Source organism: Anguilla anguilla, chromosome 16 (assembly GCF_013347855.1).
Source record: "Anguilla anguilla isolate fAngAng1 chromosome 16, fAngAng1.pri, whole genome shotgun sequence".
In the NCBI taxonomy this organism is placed as follows: domain Eukaryota; kingdom Metazoa; phylum Chordata; class Actinopteri; order Anguilliformes; family Anguillidae; genus Anguilla; species Anguilla anguilla.
In genome coordinates, this window is record NC_049216.1 from 16,753,686 (window position 1) to 16,773,043 (window position 19,358).

At 45.7% G+C, this 19,358-nt stretch overlaps 1 protein-coding gene across 2 annotated transcripts in view; it reads left to right on the forward strand.

The window, feature by feature from the left end:
• Positions 1-19,358, forward strand: part of LOC118215418 (FERM domain-containing protein 5) — a 90,042-nt gene that overhangs the window by 520 nt on the left and 70,164 nt on the right. The gene's annotated exons all lie outside the window — the stretch shown is intronic.

The following is a 19,358-nucleotide window of genomic DNA, read 5'->3' on the forward strand; positions in this document are numbered from 1 at the left end:
TCTCCCGCCGATTCCCGACCGTGGCTGCTGCAATAATAAAACCTTTGTTCCGCGCGGATAGAAACGTGCTGGCACTGTTTACTCGCTGGCCACCTGCATACCTCAGGTCACGCTTCTTCATATGCTTGTCGCGGATATGCCGAACTCACCTACGTATATTTTACCTGCACTGCGTAGTGTCATAGCGCTGGATGCACCGTCATAAACTGACTTTTGTGTGTGCATTGTTTTAGGGCAATCATTTGGCAAGGTGAATGATTTTGGTTTGTGCGTGCGTCCGTGTGTGTGTGTGCGTGTGCGTGCGTGTGTGTGTGTGTGGAAGCAGTGTAGTCGTGTCCATCTCAGTTGATCAAGACTATGGTGAATATGAGAAATTTCCCAAACAGATTTATAGATGTGATTGTCGTTGCAATTCTCACACACCTACAAATTAAGTTACCGTTCCGATAGATAAATACAAGGAGCTGTTTCGTGGATATGCATTCGCAGAAGGGAACGCGACTGCATTTATGATATCGTGTCCGTCTATTTGGCCGGTGAGGTGTCGATAGTAATACGGGCACAACGACGGTCAAGGAAAAACGCAAAGCAGAAAACTCTTCTCGGAATTTTAATGAAGAGAGGTGACGCAGTTGATTGTTTTTTAAAAAATCATTTCCGAAGGCAGGCAGCATGGACCGCAGCGAATACACACAGAGCGTTTACTGTAAATGGCCGTTTGAACCTTTGGACGCATCGCCTGGTTTAGCAGTGTAATTTATTGTAACGACCGACGTTCTCGCAATCATAAACAGGCAACGCCGTGGTAGAATGCAGTGATTCACCATTCCGTGATCAGCCTAGTCCTGCACAATGCATTGTTGTTGAAGGTGGTGATGTCTAACGGGCTACTGTGCAAGCTAAGAATCTGAATCCCCAAACTACTATTTTATAATACGCGTTTGATAGGCAGATAACCTTCCTCAGGGTGGTCTCTTTAATATTCAACAGGCATTCAGATGGTCTGTAATAAGAATGATTATTTTAATTACAGAATCTGTGTGGGAATTGCCACAAATTTAATTTGATAATTTGAATTCCTTACAGAGTGATTAAAGTTTTTTTCCCCCTACAGTGGACTGCACACACAGATTAACGTACAATACTTAAGTGGGACTGGATAAGTTTTTACTCACAGTTCTGAATAGAAAATGCTCATATCAGTCGACAGGGCAACTTAACTAACTTTAATTTGTTATGTTTTGTCTAATGTTCTTAAATACGAAAACTGAACATTTGGAAAAGCAATTTATCATAAGCACCTTGCCTAAGAGTGTGATAGAGGATTCAAACTCATAACTCCCCCCCCCCCCTCCAAGCCCAGTTCTCTAATCACTGCAGTGCACAGGCAGTCATTTTATTTACACTTTGCACACCACAGCGTAAGTTGTTTAAATAGACCTGCATCATTCAAAATCAAATTTAAATTATAATGGATTGAGCTATCGCAATTACCTCAAATAACCTGCATGTAGATGCGTTTAGACCTTTTATGTTAACTCACCCTTCCTGCCATTGGCTTAAATTTCTTTGTAAATGTTACTTGTAGATTGACTCTTCCAGGGAAATTCCAACATTGGGAATTCTGTACACGCAACATATTGTTGCACACAGGTTCGAAAGAATTGGTAATGATTTCATTGACGTATCGTTAAAACAGGTTTTTACTTTGCCTCTTAGTCATCACTAAGTACCAAGGCGTCTGGATGCTGGAAGATCCCTGGTGTAGTGCATGCCATTTGATTGGACTGAAACCGTCAGCTGACAAATATTCCGGGTTATTCCAGGGAGAATGTTATTGAAATGATAGGGAGGGGTATTCATGTCAGACAATATCCTGGAGCTGTTCTCTTTTGTAAGGTGGGGTTCTCAGTCTCCATCTATTAATGCAAAAAGAGAGACAGGGAGGAAGACAGTAAGGCAGAAAGAGAAAATGGCAGGGGGGGGGGGGGGGGGGGGGGGGGGGGTGATGAAACTGAGACTGACAGAGAAAGCCAGAGAGAAACCAATTGAGAACAAAAAAGAGAGATAGTGAGAGAAGGAAGTTGAGTGAGAGGGAAAGAGAGAGAATGATATTTTTACCAGTATGGCATTTGAAGAAAGTAGTTCCTTGTGTCCCGGAAATAATGCAGTAAAAACCAATAATTTCTGAGAAATTTAACCCTTTAAGGTGCAATCACATACATGTGATTAGAATGTTCTTTACTGAACATTCTACTGCTGGTGTAACGGTCACTACTGGGAACTGAAAGCAATTGAGTTCTTGGACAAAAAAAACCCACTCTTCAAGAACAGCAGCAGTCAGAAGTGGATTGGTGTGCTTTGATTGCAGATTGTCATTTACCCTGTGGGATGCCCATGGCTGTAATGCAGCCAGGAGAAACATGCAGTGCTGACCTGTGCAAGTGGGAGCTGGTCTGTTTTTACACAGTCATGCTCCAGATTACAAGTGGCATGTTGCTGTTTATTCTCAAAATGGTCGATTTGTTATACATACTGATTATGTACAACGGAGTGCGTATGAAGATGAAGACTATTTTGAAAGGGTCAACGGACATATTGGCACAGAGGAAAAATGATGAACTTCCCCAGTCACACACACTATTTACTGTATTGGACTCCTCAGCCCCTAAGAGAGAATGACATTTATAACAGAAGCATTAATTGAGGACATCGTTGCATATGTGGTCTGCCTTGCATGGTTGACATGAATGGGCCAAAGTGCAACTGTCTCTGGGTTCATGGACTTTAGCCTGAACAGCTTACGCTTGAACTCTTGACACAAGTGCAGAGTTTTTGCCTGAATGCTTTAATCCTCCCCATAGTGCTGTGTGTGTATGTGCACACATGCACACAGGGACAGATCTAGAAATTATTTATGCAGAGAAACAAATATTAAAAAGGCCGTCCAATCGTCCACGCTCACACACGCACACACACACACACACACACACACACACAGATGTACACACACTTCTAGAGGCCCCTGAACCTGGCAGTGTGCGGGAAAGCTTTCCCTGTTATACTCCCTTAGCTTCGCCCCCGTGCGCACACACATGCACTTTTTTAATGTTAGCTAGGTTGCTAAGGTACCTTTTGTGACATGTAAGCTTGAGGGCCGTTCGGTGCTTCAGGGTTATTTCTCCAGCTTGGGTACCTGTGTGGCGTACAGAGAACCAGGGATCCCAGCACCACAGTTAACATGGAGGACTTTTCTTGCGATGTTGATCGATCTGTTATCAGTCTGCCTGAGCCAGCTGCTGCAGCTGCGCAGTCCACCAGCGCAGTAACTGCAGAGCTCAGCCGGGGGGCTCCACTGCAGAGTGGACATAGAGTTCCAGAAGAAACTGTTTGCTTGCCTAAGGATTAACTCCAGCTAAAATAGTATATTATTACTGTCAATAAGTATTGTGTGTACTTGAGCTGCAGGATTGAAAGTCGTGGTAGTGGTGGTGGTGGTGGCTGTATTGTTGGTAGTGGTACACGTGGTGGCCTTAGCAGTGATGGTGGCATTTGTCGTGCTAACGTTACTGGAAGTATTAGTAGTAGCAGTGGCGGCAGTGCTTGTGGTGGTAGTGGTAGTGATGGTAGTAGTCTTGGTGGTGGTGGTAGTACTGGAAGTAGTAGCAGTAGCAGTAGCCAAGGGATAACAGAAAGTGTGAGAGAAACAGACATTTAATGTACCGCACCATAGTATCATTATACCTGTACAACACATCATCTTTATGTAGGTACAGCACTACAGCATAAAACTACAACCGCATTACTTGTATATTTATATTACACTACATAATTACTGTATCAGCATACTACCTTATTATCATAATACCTTTACAGCACAACAGCATCACTGCGCCTATAATGCACAGCAGTAGCATTGGGGTACAATATATCTTTATTATTATTATACCTGTGCAATGCATTACTGTTAATTATAGACTGGCTGCACTGCAGTGTTAAAATTCTTCTTCATGACGGTAATTTAATCCATTAAATGCTGCACTGGGCTCTACTGTTTGTGCTGGCATTCCACAGGTTTACTATGTTCCACAGAAATGGTGAGAGTGAAGAGACAACATTTAACCTGTCATGTTTAAAGAAGGAGGTGAGGTATGACCGATTTATTTTACAAACGGGAGCCGCGGGGAGAAGCTGAAGGCGATCGATATCCCGTCTCTGCTCCCTTTGTGCGCCAGTCCTGCTGGGGATTTGCATTTGTTTTAAATTCGCGCTGAAAAGAAAAGCAGTAACGAGCGCAGACCCGAATCAGTTATCAGCTGGTGCGCTTGTGCGCTGGGAGAGCGGTCCGCAGATTGCTGGTCCTCTTGAATGACGCCTCGCTGCTATAAGCGAGAGCGTCTGGATTTGACAGAGATGGGTTTTTTCGTGCTTTCGTTGTAAGGAAAAAACCCGCCTCTGTTAAAGACGTACACAACCGGATAATCTGCAAAACCTTTCTGAGTTAACATTTTTCATTCTGTGCTTGTGTATGAATACAAATAGAATACACAAGCTTGACCCTTTGGCTCTTAAATGTCGTGATGTTAATATATATACAGAAATGTAAGTTTAAATAAGAAAAATAAATCTCATATGAATGTCAGTCGAGTTTGTATGAAATTGACCTGTCCCTCAGGGTGCAGCAGCAGTGTGTTATGGACATTTGGGGGTGGAGCAAGCTCAGGTGAGCTGCTAGCCTGGCAGGTGCACCACGCAGCCTCAATGACAGCAGCTGCAGCAATGTGTTGCGATGATGTCATAGTGGTCTTGAGGCTGAGTGGTATTGTGATATCAAATGGATTATAAAGAAGAGCATCTAGCATAGCATGATGTCAGAGTGAATGGATTATGAATCAGAGTTGTACTATGATGTCATAGCAGTGTTGGCAAAAGAGAATTTTATTACAGTTAGGTTAAATAAAAAAGGTGTCTGTATGATGTCATAGTTTGTGTTTACTATGAAGTGCAGTTGTAATATGGCATTATAATGAGTGAGTTATGAAAGAGGTAGTATGATGTGATGTGATGTCAGTAGGTTATGAGGCAAGGTTGAAGTATGGTGTCTTAGTGAGTGGGTTCTAGAGAAGAATGGCTATAGGGGATTGTAAGCGGGTTCAAAAGAATGGCTTTAGGGGATATCTAATTTCACCTATTGTAACCAGTCAAATGTTGAATCTTATTCACTCATGTATATCAACTCTATGGCTTTGGCAATATTGTTTCATTATGTTCATGCTGATAAAGCTCATTGAACTAAATTAAACAGTGTGAAAGTTCTACAGAAGAATGGCTATATGGCATAGTGAACAGGTTCTAAAGAAGAATGCTTATATGGCATAATGAACAGGTTCTAAAGAATGGCTGTATGGAATAGTAAGTGGGCTCTAAAGAATGGCTGTTTGGCATAATGAGCAGGTTCTAAAGACGAATGGCTGTATGCGTAGGGAGTCGGCTCTGAAGCAGTGCGTACAGGCTCTTCTCCTCTTCAGTCTGGAGAACCCATGTCTGTTACTCTGTACACTCCACTCCCTCTGTCCCCAAGGGATCCAGCCAGCGATTGGTGCAACCTGCTGGTGGTGTCAGAGAGGGGCAAGAAGCTCTGCTCTCCCCATTTACTGCAGGTTGCCCCCCGCCCCCCCCCCACCAGGATGGAAGACCAGCCCAGAGCCGGCCGTGGTCTCAGGACACCTAGGCAGGGAGCGAACAGCGGGAGCGGGAACTGGGTCACCCTTTCATCTCTCTGATAGTTTGTTCCACAGATTGTGCTGAGAGCCAATCCCCTCTGGGTGGGTTTCTCATTACGCTCGGATCTGTTCTCCTAAACGTTATAAGAGGTATCGCTGATGTCCCTGACATCGCCTCGGCTCACTTCTCTGCAGAGGAACGTGGGCAGGTGTTGGTTCAGGATGCTTCATTCCACTAGCAGATTCGAGTTTGTAACAAGTCAAGAACGGTGATGACGAATACAGGAGCCCTAGGTAAAAAAACCGTGTTACTATCTACAGGAGTCAGCTGCACCCAAATCAGCCGACTCATAGACCCAGGACCCTCAGAGCCCTTTGTGTGACTTTCGGAGGCTTTGCAACTCATGCGTTGTCATCCCCGCAGGCAGGGTTTTGCTCTCTCTCTGGCTCTCTCGCTCTTGCTCTCTCTCTCTCTTGCGCTCTCTCTCTCACTCTCTCTCTTGCGCTCTCTCTCTCTCTCTCTTACTTTCCCTGCCCCTCTCTCTCGCTCTCTCTCTGTTTGTGCAGAAGGGAGTGCTGGCATCATCTCACGTTCACCGCTGTACTCTATGTTCAGCAACTGCTCAATTTCACTCAGTTCCAAGCCATAAGCTAAGATGCAACAGCAACTGGCTGTTTTTAATCGGGCCTTAAAGCTTACTTTGTTCTTTTGCGCTGGCCTCTTCCTGTTTGTCTTAATATTAATCTTACTGTGAAGAGCCATGGGAAGCTTGTTCAGACAACACTTTATGAAAGCCTGTTGTGTTGGGTTGTCTCCTGGGGGTTCTGGGTGATTCAGCTCTGTTTGGATCGCGGTTCATGGACCCCCTCCCTTCATCAGCATGGCCTCTCATTCAGAGCCCACATCTCTGGGTCATTTGCTGTAAATAGTGGATGTCAGGGGCAGCGGAGGGCGTGGTCCGACCGCGGCCCCGGCTCCACCGGCCGATGCCTGGCGGCGCTGGAACAGGGTCCTGAAACTGCTCTGTGGCTGTTCCGTCTCAATGGCTCTCCAGCCTCCCCCTGTGACAAGCACCTCACCCTAAGCCCTCCTTCTCTCTCCCGGTGTCTTCCAAAGGTGTTTTGGGTTTTACAGAGTTTTCTAGATATGGGTCTGTCTGGCTCATTTTACTGGCACATTGCTGATATTGTGTGGACTGTTATGCTCAAGCAGCAATTCTCTGTGGACTAGGCTGCAGAACCGTTTCCTTTACAATGAATAAAGGGAACCCCAATGGTAAACCCGTCTTTGGAGAAAGAAGGCAGAACTGTGGTGGGTTTCTGGTGAGTGGTGATAGGATAAGTGCACTGTGAGACATTACAAACAGCCGTCACCTGGGAAAGATTTACTGGGGCACAGCTGAGCCATGCTTTCATTCGCAAACGCAAAAAGACTTCAAGCGTAATTCAAAAAATTTTAATTAGCCTTGTGAAATGCATTATTTAAGACGGCCTGTTGATTCCTCTTGAGTCCCCTTTGCACAGGTTGTTTACTGTTAATATATTTGCGTGTGGTGTGTGTGTGTGCATGTGTGTTTGTGTTTGTGTGTGTGTGTATGCATGTGCGTGCGTGCGTGTGTGTGTGTGTTATTCATGCAGCAGGTTGTTTATTTGTTCCTAGAATCTTGGGGAGATCTGTAGTTAGACACAACACTTTTGCATGAGCATCTCATCTTGTACATCTCATCTTGTACATCTCATCTTGGTCTGCTGGGTTAGGCTCAGAGGTGCTCACCCTCAGAACCAGAGAAAACCAAAGTTAAAAACATAGTTGTTTTCATTTAGCTGTGGGCAGCCATTGACATTCAGTACATGGACTCATGAAATGGTGACTGTGGCGGAGGAGTTATAAAGGATCTTGTATGAAATTATTGTTATACTTCCATATGGGGTCAGAAGAGAGAAGACCCTCTTCATCTTAATTGCTGCAATGCCAGAGGAATTGGGGAAGAAGCTATAATCCGTAAAAATCCTTAGGCTGGGGTTCACCAGACCTTTAAGTAGATTAATGGGGGATATATTTATATATTTATCCTGCAGTGTTGGCTTGTAGGTCCGAAGTGGGATGTGCTTTAAGCCCTCAGAAGCCTCCAGAATGGGGTGGTCTGGATTTGGTACCAGACCATGGGGTCCATCCCTGCTCTAGAACAGTGGTTTATGAATTCAGTGAGATGCACTGCGATGCATTTTGATTTTAAGATTGGAGAAATGCACATATTTCAGCATCATTTTGAATTCAGAAAAATCTATATATGTTTGGGCAGTGTAGAGACTTTATTAATACATCTGCACACAACATTTTTCAGTTAAGTGGAAGCTAAATGGCATAAAAAAAGTCAATTTCAGCATTGTGCCTTCATCAGTGTAAAGTTATATTCTTATGCTCAGCCAATAGCCTGTAGGACATGTCCACACATGCACGAATTTCACTGCGAGACCATTGTGATTTTTTCACACCTGGTCAAGCGTTTCGGTGCTTTATGTAGCACCATAATTTGGAATTATGTAGGTTTAATGAATGCTTGGGTGTGCCCTTCATAGACTCTCGGGGAGTATACTGTGGAACTGACAGAGAAAAAGCAAAAGCCGCAATTAGAGACGGTCCGGTTAGCATTTCCGGATAAAATAAATTCTGTTGAAAAATGAATTACACTGCAGCTCTGATTCTTTCTGAGATGACTCCTGTCAGAGCTTTGATGAGAGCTTGTTTGCTTTGGTTCCCGCACATAAATCATTCTGTATTAAAAGTTGTATCTCTTAAAGTTTTCTGAAATTTAATGTCGTCTGACAGTGCATGGCCCACACACTGTATTGGATTCCACCGTACACTGCAGAGTCTAAATCGCAGAACAGACCTTTAATATAGTACATTTGCTGTCACAGATTGTGCCTGATGTATTTCCTTGATGTGCTGTGAGAAAGTGCTGGGTTTGGGACTGTTTCCAGAATCGGGCCGCAGTGCAGGAACCAGTCTGCAGAATCCTGCAGTGTGAGAAGCTCAGCGGTGGAGAATTCTCACCTGCTTGCATTCGTATGTACACATACACACCCACACACATATATATGCAAATATACACAAGTGCACACATACACACCCACAAGCGTGCACATGCACACATACACACCCACAAGCATACACATGCACACATACACACGCACCCACACACATATACATGCACAATACACACCCACACAACCACACAAATACATATGCACACATGCACACCCACACACATACATATGCACACATACACATCCTCAGGTTCTTCCACATGCACGCCCTCTCTCACAAACACACACAGACACATACGTGTACACACACACACACACATACACACAGTGTCCATTTCTCAGTGTGTGAGTATGCAGCTTCCAAGCTCTGTCCCTTCGCTAGTGCAGTAGTGAACAGTGGGTTGGCTGTTTCCTGTGGCCTGTACTGTGTGGAGAACAGTTATATCTGGATTTCCTGGTAATGTGTAAACTTGGACTCTTTTTCCCGGGCCCAGGCCTGTGGGGCGGCCAGGATATGGGGTGTAACTATTTTTAATTTGTTATTAAATATATTTGGGGGCCCTCCCAATATTTAGTATTTTGGCTCAGGCCTGATAATTCATAGCTGCAGCCCTGCTGCTGAGCACTGTGTTCATAATGGCCTGTCATAGTATCATCAGCCCTGTTCATATATTTGCCAAAAACTGGTGAGGTACAGCAATAACCAAAGCTTCTGAAGAAGAGCCAGTTTCACATTGAGTGACTCAAACTTTCTCCAGCATCGCTGTAATCAGGCTGGCATTACACTGATCTGAGATCAGGTGACGCACCTCAGAGGACCTACAGGACACAAAGATTGATCAGTGCTCGCCATCATTTGACAGTGTCTCACAGGAAGTCAGTCTGAGAGGTGTTTTTCCGTTTACAGTGACGATGCTCTCCGCTGTCATGTGTTTTCACAGAACGAGCGGTCGTCCAGTCGCTGCACAGAATGCTAATGTTCGAACGTGTGCCGGGCCTGAATATTTAATGAGAGATCAGCTTGGCGCTCTTTTGCCGCGCTAGCGTCCACAGCCTGCCAGAGGCACAGCATTCCAGGTGCTATGCAGCAGGGCCTAAAGGGGTCGCAGCACTGGCTGGCTGGAGGAAATCATTGCAAGTTCAATGAACAATGTATTGTTATGCTTTTTGAGTTTGTGTGCCTGTTTGAAAGATGAATGATATGACATTTGGCATTACACTCTGTAAGACTTGCCTTACAGAGGCTGAAAAAATTACTCAGGTGGAAGAATAGGTAGTACAAACACCATGCAGTCCCTTTGTGAGACCACATTTTGAATGATTTTTGTCACCACCAGAGAAAGATGGACATAGACCCCACAAAAAGGTGCAATGAAGGGCAACAAAACTGGTTCCTGCAAATTCTCACATATGAAGAGAGAATATCAAGTTTTGGTATCTTTAGACCTCAGTAAAAGCAGGCTTAGGGAAGGCTGATTGACGTATTGAAAATCCTAAGAGGGATGAATGAAGTAGATAGCAGGAGCTGTATCAAGCTAGGTTCTGTCAACACGACCAAAGACGTACAGGTGTAAATGAGTTGAGAGAAAAATTCACGGTGAAGTAGGAAAGTGTTTCACAGAATGCTATCATTAATTAATTGGACAGCTTACCAGCATTCGTACAAGTCAGAAACCTTTGGATCACTCATGATTAGACCTGATTGGATGGATTCCCTCTATATTGCAGGAATGACGAGCCAAGACATGCTGAATGTTCTATCCTCATTAGAGTTTGGTATGATGCCATTTTCTTCTGATGTGCTTTTTCAGGCACAGAGTCGTACATACATTACTGCACATGCACGCACACATTAAATTGCTTTATCGATGGCCTTTTTCCGAGAAGCATTTTTCTGGAACAAAACCAATATTTTTCCTCCGCTAAACGTGTAATTTTCATCATCTTTAAACACGGTGCTTTTTGTCTCCTGGTCTGGAGTCTGTTTGGGCAGTTTTATTTCCCCTGCAGGGCATTGTGGGTCGGCTTTGTAGCTTCTTTGGGATTCATTACAGGAGCATGCCTCGGAGCTGACCCCACAGTGGGAAATGCAGCTCAGGGGAAATGCCGTTAGCACCATTGCTTTAAGCCCCAATGTAAGTGTGTATGTGTGTGTGTGCGTGTGTGTGTGTGTGTGTGTGTGTGTGTGTGCGTGTCTGTGTGTCTGTGTGCGTGTGTGCGTGTGTGCGTGTGTGCGTGTGTGTGTGTGTGTGTGTGTGTGTGTCTGTGTGCGCATGTGTGTGTGTGCGTGCGTGTGTGTGTGTGTGTGTGTGTGTGTATGTGTGTACGTGTGTGTGTGTGTGTGTCTGTGTGTGTGCGTGTCTGTGTGTCTGTGTGCGTGTGTGTGTACGTGTGCGCGTGTGTCTACTTGCAGGGGTCTGCAGCTGGACGGGTCAGCAGACCAGGCTGAGAGACACACTGCCCGCTGTTGTTTAGCTGTGTGACAAAGGCGAACCTTAATGTGTGTGTCTGTGTGTGTATGTGTGTATTTGTGCACGCGTGTCTGTGTCTTTAGTTAAACACCCTTCAGTTTGCAGAAGTATTGTTTAATGACCTTTTCTAACTTAATGGCATAAGAGTTAAACAGCAGTTGCTTTTAATTAGTCATCCGATTGAATGAGGCCCTTAAGCATTATTCCATGTGAGTGAATAGTGAAAGTACAAGCTTGCCCCAGTGGGATGGGAGTTGGGGCGGGGGGTGTTAGCGGGGTGGGGGGTGGTTTGGCAGTGAGCGGGGAGAGGGGTGTTAGACAGATGTCCCTTTCCCATTGAAGCATTTCATGCATGTGTGTATGCGTCTGTGCATGTTTGTGTGCGTGCTTGAGTGTGTGTTTGTTTGTGAGTGTGTGTGTATGTGTGTGTGTGTGTGTGCGTTTATGGGTGTACATGCGTCATTGATAGCCTGCAGATTATCGCAGGCTGCAGCTGGATTTACGGGTCAGGGCCAGACACAGAAGCGCAGATTCAAACGTATTACAGCACATCACACAAGCCCTGCAGTGGCTCTATGTCTGTGTTTACAACACAGATACTGCAGCACTCTCAGCACAATACATGGGCTGTTTATTCTTTTATGACCCGTTCAAGCACCGAAACCATCAGTTTCTGCTGTCTGCACAGGTGATGCCCCATTGTGTGTGTGTGTGTGTGTGTGTGTGTTTGTGTGTGCATTTATATGAGTGTGCTTCTGCTTGTGTGGCTATATGAGCATGCATGTGCGTGTGTTAGTGCCTGCATGGTTTTGTGAGTGTTTATGTGTGTGAATGGGGCTGGGACACAGGGAGTAGGGTACACGGATGCTGGCTCATCCACGTTTGAATGCTGGGCCTGAGGCCGGCCCAAACCCCCCTCCCCCCCATCACACTTGTGGGCTCCACAGCCCCAGAGAATCCGGTCTTTGTTCCAGCCTGCAGTCACCAGCCCTCTGGCTGTGCAGACTAATGATCAAACGCAGCCAGGAAGCGGGACCACCGGCGCTCCTGTAGACGGGGGCCTGCGTGGAGCGCATTTCAGAAAGGAACAAGCACCTGTGCTCTCACGCCTGTGCTGTGCCACACCTGTGCTCTCACGCCTGTGCTGTGCCACACCCGTACTCTCACACCTGTGCTGTCCCACACCTGTGCTCTCAAGCCTGTGCTGCTCCACACCTGCAGTCTTGCCAGCTTTTGCACAGACTGCCTTGCCCCCTCAGGGTTTAATGAGCCCTCTCCATGTGCCCTCTTTGTGCTCTCTCTCTCTACACGTGTGTCTCTTTAGACTCAGGCCACACCCCCCCAGGTGGTTTGGGGGCGGAGTCCCTGTGGTGGAACCAACCTCCTTGGGTAGAAGCTTTAGTGCCTCTCCCTCACTTCAGGGAGATCACAGCGGCTGCTTAATGAGACAGCTCACTACCGCGCGCGACGAATACAATCCTTTCCTCAGAGTTCATGGGAGAGTAGAGACCCGCGCACAGGAGGACGCGGGTAATCCCTGTGTGTGACACTGCTGCTGCGCTCACACCACTGCACCACGTTTCTCAAACAATAGCACATTTAGTGGACTCCTTTCACCAAACCGTCATCTAGGGAAGTGGATTTCATCCGAGTTCATATTCGAAAATGCAGTGAACCTCACGATGGAATATGCTAATAGTCTTCTTCTTCTGCCCGTTCTGGGAAGAAACTTCTTGCCTGAATGAGAACAGCTGGAGCACTGTTCTATTTCACGAAAGAAGCTTCTCTCTCTACGGCTAGATCTGCATTCACTGGCACCTTCAGTCAGGGAAGATGAATGGAGGATGTATTACTTTATGCTGTACTGTTGAGGCTCTCCCCCATTATTCACGGTGTGGAAGAACAGTGCAGTTGCGAATCTTCTTCAGTTGTTAACAAACAAGCATTCAAATGCTAATGGGAATAAACAAACCTGAAGATCTCACAACAATTGTATATGTGGGTTTGTTCTCTAATATTAACTCTGATGCTTTGCAGTGTTACAACCTGCCTAATATGCAGATTTTACCCTGTCTAAATAAAGAACAAAAAATGTGGAAATATATGCATAAAGCAGTTTATTTTGCAGTTGGTATTTTAATGCATTTAATCATTTATTTTGCATGTATTTTCTTATTCATTAATTATTTATTTTAACAGGAAACCCTCTGTAGCCTTAGGCTGTTGTCTTTTGAAAGGTGTTGCCGCACCTGTGAACTCAGAGTTTCATCTGAGTTATCTGATGTATCCTGAGCATGTGTTTAGCGCTGGCAGGTACAGATAATGACTGCACACAGACCCCCAGGCAGTCACCGGCTCGCCCTGGCTCCTCCTGATTGGCCACAGCGGTTTGCTGTCTGCTTTGACGTTAAGGCGATCGCTCGTTTCACCGAGCGGCGCGGGGGGTGAGATTGGGGGGGGGATGGCACCGGGGAGTTTACGGCCTGACCGGCGGGGGGTGGAGGTTAAGCCGAGCCGCACTGCGCTACGGGAGGCGGTGACGTCCCTGGGGGGACGTGCCTGCCGATTGGCCGACGTTGTGGTTCGTGCCGCGCGTTTTCCAGCTCTTATCCTTTCTTTCCCTGTTTGTCTCATACTTGTCTCACTGTCTCTCCCTTACTCTCTTCATTTTTCACTTTGCTTCTCTCACGCTCATTTTCACTCAGTCTTGCTGGGTTCTACAGTCTCTCTTCTTTCTCTCACTCTTTCTTTCCCTGGTCTCTGTTTCTGTCACACACTTGGTCTCTTTCCCCCTCTCATTCTTTCTTTCTCTCACTCTTATGGTTACTTTCTCTCTACCCTGCACTATTTCGCCACATCACAACCCTTTACCACAGGCTCAGTACTCAGAACATCCATCAGCACCGCTTTGCTGCAGGTCCAGCACATTTTATCTTCACGGTGTATGAATTTAAAAACATAGTGTCCCCACAAACACTGAAGATGTTTTAAGGCATCTGTGGAACAGCATAGCGTGTGAATTAAGATTAGAACTGTTACAAAACTGGTTCCACCTTAAAATCAGCAGCCAATTGCGATTTAAGAATCAGGTGAGGTAATAGACCTGTGTAATCATCAACTGTTCATTGGTTCAGGGCTGAGTAAAAATTGAGGCCTTCGCTCTCCAGGGTCAGTGTTGGGGTCCCCTACTGTGAGGAAATATGCTTCATTATTGGTCAGTGTTGGTACACAGTAAAATGTTATGTGTTCACTCAACTCTAAAAGGGTTTACATGCGCACAAAGGGGATGACATATTCTCTGTCAGAGTGAAGGGTACTTGATAATGTGACTGATTGAACACACAGGACACCATTTTGCAGTGAACAGTGATGGTATTGTTCTGAAAAATTAAGTTGTTTCCTCTGCTCCTGTGATTTGTATTTAATGCATCTTGCGACAGTAGCCTTGGAAATCTCTGTGGGCGTTTGTGCCTGCCAGATAGATAACAATATTTCCTCTTCACTTCTTCTCAGGATCACTCTCCTCTTTCGGTCTCTCTTCATCTTCGTCATATTGCAGTTTTGGTACCTGTGCTGACCTCACCCCCACCCCACCTGTTCAGGTGTTTGGCCTGCCTTTCTGCTTAGTCATGGTGATGCAGTGCCACCCTCCTCCCTGGGCAGGTGTCAGAACTTTATTTTGGTGTGCCCCAGACCACTGATTTAACAACAGTTTATTCGTGTGAGACTTTATGTTTCTGCTCTAAGCAAGTACTGTAACTACACAAGAAATGGAGCTCATTGAAGACTGTGGTCATAATGAACACAGTTGTATTTGTAAGTCTGAAGAAGTGCTGTTCGTATTGGCTGTGACCCCCCTTGCTGGCTGTTTTGTCCTCTAGCATCTGGATTGGAGGTGTATGGTTGTCCTGACTATTTATGTGAAGGACATTGCATTAAGAGCCTGTTACTGTCACTGAAGGGAAAAAGGTCTGTCACTGCAGTGTGAAATTTGAATCGTTCTGAATGAATTGTTCTGAGGACTAATTCACCACAAAACTAGACGGTGGCATTTCTGATAATCACGACATGGAATTGGGAGTGCCAATAAACTTGAGGACTGGATGTTAATTTAAAGGCAGTGTACATCAGAACAGCCAGTGACTCAGAGATAAGAAAGAGTTGGTACTCCCATCTCACGCTGTCAATTTATGTAATAAAAGCACACGCATACTCGTTCTAAAGACCTCTTAAGGTTTAAAGGCGGTACTCTCCTGCCGACTATTAATGAAATAAATTCTAACGCAGCTGCAGAAAAGTATCATAAAACACATTCAGCGAGTGATATTCTACTTTTTACTACTGTTTTCATCATTTTCTTCACTTTGAAAGTTGACAAAATGAAAGCTGGGCACTGACCAGCACGCAAACAAAACCAGACCGAACTTCTTCCATGCGTTTGTGCGTGGCCCACTGAGCTGCTGAAGTAACGCGCAGCGGGAACATCTGTCCGCGCGAGGGTGCTGAGGAAACCCATCGGCTTTCAGCGCGAGTGGAGTGGAGAATACAAGTTGTGATTGTGCTGACGTAACTGGGAACGAGTTAAGATCTTTTTAACGCCGACTGCAGGGTGCTGCGATCGTTTCATGTTGAAAGGAATAACAAAGAGTTTGTTGTTTGCCGGTGCGCTTCAGCTTGCAATTGAATCGCCTAAATATTGGCATGGAAACGGAATTATAGAGTGACGCCGGTAGAGCTGCAGGAACGATCCCTCCACACACATCTATTAAACTCGCCTTTACAGCTCAGTCTGTTTTGTTTTCTTGCAGAAGAGGAAAGAAAGGTTCGCTCATGTTTAATTCATTCCGGCTCATTTTGCCTCCTCTGTTTTGTGATTTTCCATCTGTGAATAAACCTTTTTCATATATAGAGGGTTGGAAATTGGATGAAAAGGTGCGTGTGTCTGTGTGCGTGCGCATTTGTGTGTGTGTGCGCGCGCGCGTGTATGTGTGTACGTGCGTGTGTATGTGTTTGTTTACTGTGCTAAATTTATTTTCCCCTGTCGTTGACAAATGGTGCCCTGTACCGGGGGTTATGATTGTGTATTCCTGCTCATGCACCAGGGCTTGCGGCAAGCTTCTCTGACGCCGGACTGCTCACACAATCTGTTTCATGGTCCTCATGTCATAGCGGTCAACTGAATCAGCCGTGAGAGATGAGAAAAATATGAGTGAGAAAGACAGAGAGATTAAGTGTGCATTTGCAAGCCTTCAATCAGTGCATCCAATATTGGTGTCACATTGAGGAATGCTACTTCACCTCAATGGCCGTGGCACATTGGTGAGTCTCAGGACTATTTCCTTCATCTTGCTAGCCATTACCTAGCTCCTCAGATACTGTAAAGCAGGGGACGGATCGGAGCTGAAGATAAGTGGACGTCACCGCTTGGCAAGACATGACACATTCCTTTCAGCGGCAACAGCGGCCGCTCCGTTAAAAAAAAAGAAAGAAAAAAAGTTGCTTAATCTTTTCCCCTTTCGGGTTGTGTAATAATGTTGTCATGGCAACAAACTGTGTGTAAGCTCTTCCTGACCCTGCTGTGTGTTTACAGTGTTTTTATTTATTTCTTTTAAAATGAGGGCTGTTGATGCTGAGCTTCCCACTGACTGGAAAACTGTATTTTGAGGAGTTTGCGTTTCAGCGTGGGTTATGTAGTTGGTTTGAAATGCTGTGCTTAAAAATTTTGTAATTAATGCTTAAAAATGATTGTTTTTTCAAACCATTTTGAGGTAGGTTGCACAATAATAACTAAATGAAAAATATTTTAATGTCTTTAATTGACTAGATTTGATCTGAGCCAGTTCCCCCCGTTCTAATATAATAAGAATAATGTATTTTATTTGGAGTGCTTTTCGGGCCACATGTTCAAAGTGCTTTATGATAACATAATAAAACATAAAACAATACACGCAATAAAAAGACGTAGTAACGAGAAAGGCAAATAACAATAAAAGAGTGTATAAAATTTGTACATGCCAGAACCAAAAAAGAGTCAATTAAATAAGGAATAGGAAGTACTATAAGGAATATATCCAGTACTTCGACTGGGTGAGCCACCCCAAAGGCCCCCTCCATGTATAACAGCAAATACACACCACCAAAGGTGATTGGTTAGATGGGCCAAGCAGGTGCCATGTACACCCACTAAGGTCAGGGGTTCATGGCACAGCTACCGAAGCACTGTTCCTGTGGCTCCTTCAGAAATTGCTACACTTTTTATTTTTAAATGTGAGATCTCCATTCAGATATTTACATTTTACTGTTGGGTGAATGGATGAACTGTCTTTTGTCGGTCAGTTCCTGGTCCGCTTTAGAACCAGTGACGGTTTCGGCCGAATCCGAGTCACAGCGTGACCGAGCAGCCTCTGTTTCGCTCCGGTGCTGCAGAGTGATCTCAGCAGAACGCTTGCAGCAGAACCGCTGCGAACAGTCAATATGCGCAGAGCTCCTGCTCAGGAATCCTGCAGCACTCTTGCTGTGACTGTATGAAGCAGCCAACGCTGCTGCTCTGATCCGATCAAACTCCCCTAAGCCAGCAGAACCACACACATCTGCTGACAGTGTAGACCATTAGCCCACTGAGCTAACCCTCTCAGGTTCACGGCTGAGGGAGCCAACTGCACTCCTGTCCTGAACATCGGAGGGGGAGGGGGGGGGGGGGCGGGGGATTTAACCTCCAGCACTGGAGTCACACGTACGGGGGTGTCACTATCACACTGTTTACGGCAGCACGCCTCTGAGGTGATTCGTGACCCCCCCTACGCAAGGGTCTGTCCCATGAGAGCAACCTCGTTCCTGATTTTTGCCAATCCCCCCCCCCCCCCAGACCAAAACTGACTACGTTCTGTCCTCAGAGGTTTTCGGATGATGGAAGAGGGACTTCAGAAAAAATTACAGTCTGCACAAAAATGGGCAGCGTCGGACAGAAAGGAGGGGGGTACAATGCCAAATTAAGAAGCAAACATGCTGAATGTGTCCTCCTCTTCCTCTTTTCCTCCTGCTAATTTGATGTGCTAGACTGGCTGTCCTAACGATGATGGGGAGCTGTTGTTTTTCCACACTCTCGACAGACGGAAACGTCAGTGGCAGCACGCCAAGGTTGCAGTGAAACAACATACTGTACACACACACACACACACACACACACACATATATATACTGTATATATAACCTTGTTTTTGTGTTACTCATACCTTGTGTAAGCCAGTTGGGAGGACGTCCACTATGGTGAAGGCAGGACAAGCAGCTGTGAGAATGAATGAATCACCTGCTGTCACTGACTGAGAGTGGAATGTTGGGTAGTGAAGGCATATGGCACAGAACTCTGCGTTGCGATTTGGTCCCGTTGGTACCGGCCATGCGGGAAACCGGTGCCATAGCGGTACCGGATTTTGGTACCCAGCCCTACCCACCAGTGACTGTTTTATACTATGCAGGACACAGCATTACCACAGTCGAGAGCGAGTGCCAATCGGATCTCCCTGATGACCCGCGGGACCCTGTGGGTGCTTAGCGTGCCTTTTGGAGGAGCTAATGCAGTGTTAACCTGTAATGTAATGACTCTACGTTTGCTTTTGATATAAGCATTATATTGAATGATGTTCTTCAGCATTACCATCTGTAATGTAATGTAACGTAACCTGAGTAATGTAATGTACTGTAACACGAGTATCAGGCGTCGGCTCCACGGCACGCAGGCTTGTGTTTAAGAGACTGGGGGGGCTCTGGGGTGTCGGCTCGCTGCCAGTTTGTTCTGGTTACGGTTTGTAGAACGCCCAGATTACTAACGCACGCTGCTGGGCAAACAATTATCCACTCGCTCGGCTGCGCCCACGAGCCGGTGATACCCGTGACCGATTCATGAAAGGGGAGATTTTGGAACTGGAACCGGATGCATTGTGCATGGTGTATGCAAGCTGAAAGGCGCGACATGCAAAACCAATGTACCCTCAAGCACTGTGGGACATGGTCCCATCGCTGTCAAGCTGTTATTTTTTAATGGCTTTTTAAAATCTGCAGTTTGGAATGCTGTGACATAGCTGCAGGCCCGTCCGTCCTGTCACTGTGACTCCCT